Here is a 9975-nt window from a genome sequence, read left to right as displayed (position 1 = left end):
TGTATTATCTTTGCTTTCTTCCCTATCGAGTAATTTATTGATCGTTTTAAATTATTTGTAAGTGACACTCTAAAGTATATTGGATTTAGAGCATGTTTTGACCAACCGAGAGTGAAGGATTGAAGAGGGTCATCAGTATCGAATTAGGCCAAGCTCAGGGATGGTCATCACTTGATTCAAATTTTTCCCCAATGAATTCACAAACCTCTAGATTGGGCTTGAGATTATATATATATATATACTTGAATTTAGGCCAACCCAAGGGAGGGTCATCACTTGAATTAAATTTTTTGCCAATAAATTCACATACCTCTAGATTGGGCTTGAGATTATTTTTATTCCCAAGATCACTTTAGTGTTCATCATCAACTATCTTAAATCCTCGGCTAAAGAGAGCTTCTTGTATCCTTTATATTTGGCTGAGTCAAAATCCTCCTTCTCCTCAGTGTAATGGGTCACTAAAGAGTTCTCATAATTTATGTCAATGGCTCGGCCTCTTCACCTTCTTTCATATAATTAGCCAATACATCATTTGTATGATCTCGATAGTTGATATTCTCTGTAAAGAGATTCTGTTGCCCCTTGTAAAGAAATAGAAGAAAGAAAGTATTTGAAAGATTTCTATATTTCTCATTAATTTTCTTGTAGCTTACATGCAGTGCATATAGACACATTTACAACTGATTTTCTAATATTCAAATTCAAGTTTGAAGTCCTCATAATCATATCTCATCATCCCTAAACTTCAGAAAGTATTTCGGTAGTCATTTACTGCATTCAGCAGGATCAATTCTCCTAATCCTCAGCAATGATTTCAATTGAAATCACTTGATCTTCTACACGCCCCCCTCAATTTGAATGGGAGATCACGAATGATTGGATCGAACATCTCGGAACTTCTTTGGTGGTAATGGTTTAGTTAGTGCATTTGCTAACTGATCATGACTAGAGATGAACTAAACTATTAATTATTTGTGGTGGACTTGATCTCGAACAAAATGAAAGTCGATCTCTATGTGTTTCGTTCTTGCATGAAACATAGGATTGGATGTGAGATAAGAGGCACCAATGTTGTCACACCAAAGAACAGGTGGTTGTTGAATAGAGATTCTAAGTTCAGTTAGAATTGACTTGATCCACATTAGCCCGGTTGTAGTGTTTGCCAGTGCCTTGTATTCAACCTCGGCGCTACTACGAGCTACTATTGGCTACTATTTACAACTCCAGGAGATCAAGTTAGGACCTTGATAAATACAATAAGCACCCACAAATCTTCTATCATCCTTATCTACTACCCAATCTAAGTTTGATAATGCATGAAGTTTGAAGTCTGCAACATTAGATATTAGCAAGCCTATTGAAATTGAATATTTAAGATAGCAAAGTTTTCGCTTTACAGCTTGCCAATGTGATTCAAGAGGAATGTAACAACCTGGAGAATTTTTAACTATTTAAAAATTTTAAGAAAGTTAATAAAAAGGAAAAGGGAAAATAGAAGAAAGGAAAAAGAAATTTTAAAAAGGATAGCAAGCAGGTGCCTGTCGACGAGTAGGATTTTCTCGTCGATGAGAGATCTTCTGAGCCTCGTCGCCAAGTAGGCATGTCTTGTCAACGAAGATTAACTGAGATGGTTTGAGATGTTCTAAAACTCGTCAACGAGCTCATGGCCTTGTCGACGAGTGTTTTTCAGTGGTTCGTCGACGAGTCATGTCTTCCACGTGACAAAGTCAAGTATAAGAAGGTTTGGGGAAGCTTCCACGCAAAGGAAATCATTTTCCCTTCAACTTTCTCTCTCTAATTTTCCGGCCCAGATTCAGCCCGAATTAATGATTGGAGGTCGCTACGGTGTTCTAGGGAAGATTCTCTACACATCTAGCGGATCAGTCTTCTAAACTGTACTTTTTGGAAAACGCTCCTAAGTTGAGGTAAGGATTATGATTCCTAGTTTTTGGGTTTTTTAAAGGTTTTATTGAAGTTTATAAATTGAGAAAATGCAGAAATAGTAGTTTATTTGGAGTTTATTTAATTAAACTAGGGTTTTGAACCAGGGTCCGGATGAGCGTCACAGGCATCTATTGGGGATTCTTGTTGACGTAGTTCAAGGATTCAGGTAAGGGGAAATTTATATATTAAATCAAGTTTTCATAAATTAAATGAAAATGGACTATGTTATATATATATATGTATATATGTTTTTATGTGGGTATAAAATGTCAACCATGTAAATTGTGTTTTTTGAGCTTAGGGCTGCTTATTTAACTATGTATATGTGAAAATAAACTAATGAAAGTGAATAATATTTTTAGGATAATTATGTAAGAAATGAAGGTGTATTTTCAGTATATAAACATTAAATATTAGTTGACTTATTTTACAGGCACTGTATGAACTTTACTGCAAAATTGTGTGGCATGAGTGGATAACAATGCAGTAAAAACTTATGTTATATGTATGAGACGCAGGCTATGTAAGAAATGCATTGATAATGAAATGTTATAAGGATTATGTTTCTTGTGTTTGATAATGCAACCATATATGCAATGACAGTTAAAAAGAGTTGCAGACTAAGTGATGACAGCTAAAATGAGCTATGTTAGCAGATTCTAGCACATATCTATGTGGACTAACTGATGTACAACTAAAAGGAGCTATAGTACGAATGAATGAATTGTAAATGAAATGAAATGAAAATGTGAATGAAATGGATATGACATGTGAAATATGAACGATGTAAAATGTGAAATACGTAAAGTGAAATGCTATGAAATATTAAAGTTATGAATATGAACAGATATGAATGGTTGAATAATGACAGGCAGAATAATATACTAGAGTATTACCAGTATTTATGTTAGTAGAACAAGTTACGTTAGGGCGAGGCAAACTCTTCACCTGAGGGCTTGCTTAAAAAGGCGAGTGTCCTATCTGTATCAGGTGTAATAGTAGGCTGCATAACATGTTAGGGTAGAGGGAAACTACTTGTATGAGTGGGTAGATTTCCCTATTCTTGGGAGCCTTTGCTGGTAAACTTTTGTATGAACTGTGTGAATACGAGATTAATTTATGACTTGAGGACTTACTGAGAAAAGTGAGTGCCTTGATATGCTTCAATTGTGACCTTTGGGTTACTTAATGTATCAGAGCAGAGGGGTGCTACTTGTATAGGCGGGTAATCACTCCTATCCTTGGGTAGTCTCGTGGGTAAATATCTTGCATGTGTTTGATTAGGCTTAGGAAACGTTTTTAAGAATTTATGTTAATGGTTTGCAAATGATATTAATATGTTATTTATGAACCTCATGTTGGTCACACGCTGTTTTAATATATATTGTTTCTTCGTTTACTGAGATGTGTCTCACCTGAATACAAATTTATCTTTTTCAGGACCTCCACGAGATCAAGCTCAGAGAGCTTAAGTTGGATATAGCATTTTTGGTTTATAAGGTATAAGCATTTTGATGATATTTTGGGATGTATATAAGTTATGTTTTATGTTTTATGTTTTAAGTCTTTTGGAGAATACTAAAAGTGTAGGTTATGTTTTGGAGATATGTATAAACATGTGAATGCATGTGGATAAACAATGTATTTTTTGTGTATAGATAGATGTAGAAAAACTCTGGTATTTTTTGGATGGAAGATTATGTTTATGTTTTTAGCTGCGTATATGGTATTTATTTATGGATTATCAGGATTTTATTGGGTATAACACACGAGACCGGGTTTAAGGGTTCGAGGCGTTACAATTATGCATAAACTTGTTGACTTTGTGGATTGCAAAAGCCAAATCAGACCATGTAAATGCAAGGTATTGCCTGCTGCTGACAATACTTCTCGTAAAGGCTTGCATTAGCACACGGTTTGCCATATGTTGAAGTGAGATTACAAGTGGAAGTCATTGGGCCACTGCATGGTTTTTCTTGATCCATGTCGCTCTTTTTTAGCAAATCCACTATATATTTGCGACAAGTAAACTAAATACCTTCACTGCATCTAAGTGCTTCTACACCAAGAAAAAAGTTAAGAGGGCCCAAGTCTTTGATAGAAAATGCTTCTTTTAAGCAAAGAATTACTCGGTTGATGGTAGCTAAACTTGATCTAGTGATTAATATGTCATCCACATATATTAAAACATAAATAGTTGTTGTTTTTGTTTTAAGAACAAATAGTGAAGTATCAGCTTTACTTTCATGGAAGTGTAATGACTTTAACTTGTCTTAAAGTTTAGAAAACCAAGCTCGGGGAGCTTGTCACAGACCATATAGTGATTTTTGTAACTTACAGACATGACTTGGAAATTGAGGATGAATGTAAACTTGTGGTTGAGTCATAAAAACTTCTTCTTGAAGATCACCATGCAAAAATGCATTTTGCACATCAATGTGGTGAATGGGCCAATCATGAGAAATTGCAATTGAAAGAACCAATCTAATTATGGCATGCTTAATAACTGGGCTAAATGTTTTTGAAAAATCAATTCCTTCTTGTTGATGGAAGCATTTGACGATTAGTCGACCTTTTTGACGCTCAATAGTTCCATAGACTTTACTTTTAATTCAGTAAACCCAACGACATCCCACAATATTTGTACCTAGTGAGTGTGGAACTAAGGACCAAGTACCATTTTACTGCAATGCATTAAATTCTTTGTTCCTAGCTTCTTGCCAAAGAATTGATTTTGAAGCTTCAGTATAATAGCTCGGTTCTACAGTTGTGATGGATCTTTCGGCTAGCAATGCTTGAGGTAGTGGATGCCTAAGATAGTCATGTGATTGCTTGTGAGGTTTGAGAAAATTGTTCTTTAATCTTGTTGTCATGGGATGGTTTGTTGGCCTCATAAGGTTTAGAATCTTATTTTGATGGAAAAAAAGATCAAAGGGACTTAACATATTTGGTTAAGTGAAGTTTCAGGACTCGAGTATCAAGATCAAGTGACTCAAGTGAAAGCTTATACTTCAAATACAATCAAATGAAAGCTTAATGTATATTAAAGCTTGAAGTCAAGAAAGACTTAAGAAAAAGACAAATCATGAAGGAAGGTAAAGCAAATGCATGAAGATATTGAGAAGCAAAGCAAGTGCATGAAGACATAGTGCTTAGAAGTTTATAAATTCTAAAGAGTCTAATGTAAGTACTTCAAACGATTGTAATATAAATGCATGAAACTCTTAGGTTAATTACTTGGACCTAGATACCTTTTAAAAAACTTGGAAAATATTTTTATAAAGTCAAAAGTTATTTCAAAAAGGTTAAAATTATTTTTGAAATATAAAGCACCAAAACAGGTTTTTCCAAATTCCGCTATTTTTTTTTATATTTGCATTGATGAGCAATTTTCTCTATCAAAAACTTCTTATCTTAAAAAGTGTCCAACATGAAAGTTTTGAGATTTTATCTTAGAATTTTGTTGATACCAAGAACGTTCAAATCAGAGTTGTATAATGAAAGTTATACCCAAAATACTGAATGCTGGTCGAAGCTGACAACACCTCTTTTTGACAAGCGAGTGACTTTCCAAATTTAAAATAAAGTAGGGTGGGAATATTTCCAAAAATAATTTCTTGGGCTTCAAACATTGTAAAAACTTGGAAAATACTCCAAGCAACTTGGGTAACAAGAAAATGTGCTCTTTAACTCTATAAAATACATGCTAAACCTAAGGATTTTACACACCAACAATTGAGCAAATCATCTATTGTTCAAATTCTTCCACATTCAAAGCGTTCTTGCTAAGCATAGTTTGCTGAAAGCTATTGCTGCAAATTTGCTAAATTAAATCTTGAGGTTCTTGTGCATAAACTAAGATCTTTCAAATCTAAAGAACCCCGGTGATATCTTCTTGAGCTTTATTTGTTTATATTGATTTCTATTGAAGTATATTGTGCTTTTAATTGTACTAATCTTCTCTTGTTGAGAGTATTACTTGTACACAAGGCTCTTGTTCTTTTTCTTATTTTTGACAGTTCAAGTTATTGAATCGTTGGACTACCGAAAGGGGATTCTTGCTAGGGAGATTTTTTGACGATTCAGGATTGTTGAATCATTGGATTACCGAGCGTGGGGTATCACTTGTAGAGGAGAGCTCCATCCTATTTGAAGGAGCGTGTAATCGGTTTGCTCCACCCAATTAAGAGAGCAGTATAGTGAAATCCTTGGGTGGTTTGCGGAAACCGTAAGGGAGTACATTGATTGATCAATATTATATTGCAGAAACCGCAAGAGAGTACATTGATTGATCAATACCAAAGCTCATTAATATATTGATTGGTTACATACTTAAATTCAAGTTACTTATTTGATATCAATATCAGAGTTTTGGAAGTTTGGTTGAATTTTCTATTTTATTTCATATTTAGAAATCAAGCTTACCTTATTGATTGGATTGACATATTCAAAAGCTGAATTGTTATAAATTGAATATTACAAGTCAAAGTTATTGTGCATTTACCTCAAAGATTTGAACTTGAGATTGAATAATGAATATTGGTTTAAATCAATGAATTTGATTGGATTAAAAGTTTATTTAAATCTTGTATGATTATCTTATTTATCTTGCAAGAATTGGTTGATTGAAATTATTAATTGAAGAAATCACCACTCATTTTTGAAAATAAAATCTAATCTGAAATTGGTATTCATTGAAGTATTGATATTAATTTGATTACATCGTCCTTATACGACAATAATTGAGGTAATAAATAAGAGATTGATTCTGGGTGGGATAGTAATCAACTCATTCTTAAAAAGGGGTAAATACTTAATTAAAGGAATTTGCAAAACAAAAAGTTTCTAAAGAAATTTTTAAAAAACCCAATTCACCCCCTCTCTTGGGAGTACACCTTACTTATCAATTGGTATCAGAGAGAGGTTGTAGTAAATCTTAAACTATAAGTTACATAAAGATCCCTATGGCACACCTAGGTGTAGCTCCCTTTGTCGAGGTTCAATCCTCTTATAGACCACCCCTCTTTTGCGGTGTCAACTATACTTTTTGGAAACAACGAATGAGGATATACTTGCATACCATGGATTAGAAAGCATGGAAAACTGTCACACAAGGTGACCTTATCCCTACTAAAATTGTAGATGGTAAAGAAATACCTAAAGAAGAAAAAGAGTTGACCAAAAATAACCATAAGAGTTGAATTCATAAAATGATTGTTTTTAGGTCCATCAGGACGTCGATCCTAGGTGCTTAAGGGACTTGGAGAATTATTTTTAGTTGTAGCATACGTAAGTGGTTTATGGGTGTATTGAACTTAGTTGGAATATCTCTTTTAGAGTTGTATTAGTGGGATATGTTCTAAGTCAGTATAAATGTATTTGAGGATACAACAATAAACTCTGGTATATGTCTATTAAAAATCCCGATGAATGTTTATGTTTTTCCGCAACATTTACAATCCTGTTATGTATGACTTACACTCGTATGTCCCTGTTTAGGGCGGGTTGTCTATGCATCTTGAACAGGTACAGGTATTTTGTATGAGTGAGTGACACCTGAGTCTGTATAAAGGGTCGGGTCGTTACAAATGTGCTAATATTAATCGTATTTTTCTTTTTTAAAAATTTTAAAAGAGCTAATTAGGGTTCGTTTATAGTCATGAATTTGCAGAGAAAATTAACCTTACACATTTAAATTGGTGTAAAATGATTAACTAATCTCACCAAGTTGGGTTAAAATTTGATTTGGTGTTGTTGTTGTTAGACAATGGGTTTTATTTTTTATTTTAGTTTCTAAAAAATTACAAAAATAGCTATTTTTTATTTTTGAAATATTTATGCAAATAAATAAACAACAATAAAAAATTTTTTGGGCACTAATTAGATGTGTGAACAATTTTATTTTCATTTCCAATTTTTCAAATTGTTACAAAAATATCACTATCTTTTTCAATTTTTCAAATATATAGAAAAATTAGGAAATATATTTTCATCATTTTCTAGAAAATATATAGTTTCAAAATTGTAAAATTAATTTCTTTTTAGTAACACTTTCCTAAATTGTTTGAAATTTCTTTGATAAATAAATTGCATATTTCATGATATCATAAACTTTTTAAGATTTTTAAAGGTAATTTTTTTGGAAATGTTTAAACAGAACACTTATTTCATCTAACATATTATGAATATAATTATAATCACAATTAAAGATGAGTCTTAAAATTATTGATGAGCATTTAATTTAGGTGTCTTTCTTGACAAACACATTTCTTACTATAGAAATTCAATTAAAAAATTTAATAATTTCAATGCAATGATAACACCTAACTAATATTAATAAACCTGATGATAATTGAAATAATTATCTAAGAAAAGAAAAGAAAATACACATTAAAATTCTCATGTCATTACAAGGGCCTAAAAAAGAAAGATTTGTTGTATCTTTATGACAACAAATAAGGAAAAATCTAACCATAAAATGTAATAATAGTAAAAATATTAGGATACTACAAGATCTAAAACTTTACCCTCCCCCGACTCTATATAAACTCACTTATGTTTATACTTTCCATATCGTTTCTTTTGTACTTGAACGATAAAAGTAGAATGAGTTTCAAGGCGGCATTGAAATTTTTCATTTCAATAGTGGATGGTTCTCTCCTTTTGAAGCATTTCAAGACAAAAGAGTTTTGTTTGGAAGGGCAAAAAGAAGAATCTTTGTAGAAGAAGATCCTTGTTCTTGGCAATTCAATGAACAACATTTAGCTCAAGTATTCAGTTATAATTTTATATCCATCTTATAATGTTATTGTTTTCATATTTTTAATTGTAAGTGAGCCATGTCGAAAGCATAAAATAAAATATGAATAATATGTAAGCAGATTTTATGTTCCTTCTCTTTGGCTGTTTTTTTTTTGGGCCTCTCTTGATTATTTTGAAGTGAGACCACTTACTATTTTGTTGGTATAGAAGCTAATCAATGGGTTCTTGTGATATATGTATGCATATTTAAGAGAATAATTTCTGAAATAATAAAAAATAAAAAAGACATTTAAATTTTATATTTAGGAAAAAAAATACCAAAAAAACAAACAATTGTATGTTGTTCTTCCAATTCAGATTTAATTGTCTTACTTATACTTCCAAATTTCCAATTCGCACAGCACTCCTCATTTGTTACACATCAAATCAACAAATAAATCAGTCCCACATGATGAATCAATTAAGCTTCCCGCAGTCGAAACCAGCCATCTTGAGAAGAGATCCGGCCAAAATTCCCGGCAACAAATTGTCCCTCAAGAAGCTCATCACCTTCCCGTCGCTCTGCTGCACCATCCCCACCGCGTACGCCGTCGCTATCAGCCCAACACTCCTCCACCTCCTCTCCTTTCCATACTTCTCCACCGCTTGCTTTTTCGATCCTTCCCCATTCGTCGCCGTTTTGTGTTTTCGCCAGGAAGGCTTCGCCGAGGCACCTCGCCAGAACGACGCCGTCTTTCAGAGCGGAGCAGCCGCCCTGGCCAATGTCCGGCGTCATCGGGTGCAGGGTGTCGCCGGCGACGCAGACGTTGCCTCTGCAGATCTCTCCCCGGAGAAGATCCCAGGGCCACCGGAGCTTCAGCGGCGTGCGGGAGATGTTGACGAGCTCGGTTCTTTCCACAACGCTCTGGACTTGTTGAGAGAGTTTGCCGAGCTTGCTCAGCACGAACTGCTTCATCTTTGCTGGATTATCTTCCATGTCGTCTTCTGTCTCTGCAATCAGAGGTTCTGTAAATATTTCTAATTGACTTTCTTTAGATGTAAATGTTCTTTTGAATTTTTTTCTGAAATGTTTGAAGCTATGCTTGGAGTGCATTTGTATGAAAATCAATATAAAATTTATATTTTATGTATTCAAATTCGTAGGCTCCTAATCACTAATAAATCAGGTTTGAGAGCATTGATTTTAATTTTTAAATCAAAGTTTGTGTTGATTTAGTTGTATTTGAATCAAGTCTTAAATTTTGGTTTTTGAGACATTTCAAGACCCAT

At 33.5% G+C, this 9975-nt stretch overlaps 1 pseudogene; it reads right to left on the bottom strand.

Moving 5' to 3' along the window:
* Window positions 1-9027: 9027 nt before the first annotated feature.
* LOC131161939 (monooxygenase 2-like) lies at window positions 9028-9686 on the bottom strand (annotated as a pseudogene).
* Window positions 9687-9975: the final 289 nt, after the last annotated feature.

Source organism: Malania oleifera, chromosome 8 (assembly GCF_029873635.1).
Source record: "Malania oleifera isolate guangnan ecotype guangnan chromosome 8, ASM2987363v1, whole genome shotgun sequence".
Taxonomy (NCBI): domain Eukaryota; kingdom Viridiplantae; phylum Streptophyta; class Magnoliopsida; order Santalales; family Ximeniaceae; genus Malania; species Malania oleifera.
The sequence above is the reverse complement of the archived record's forward strand: the minus strand, read 5'-3'. Positions and strand labels throughout refer to the sequence as shown.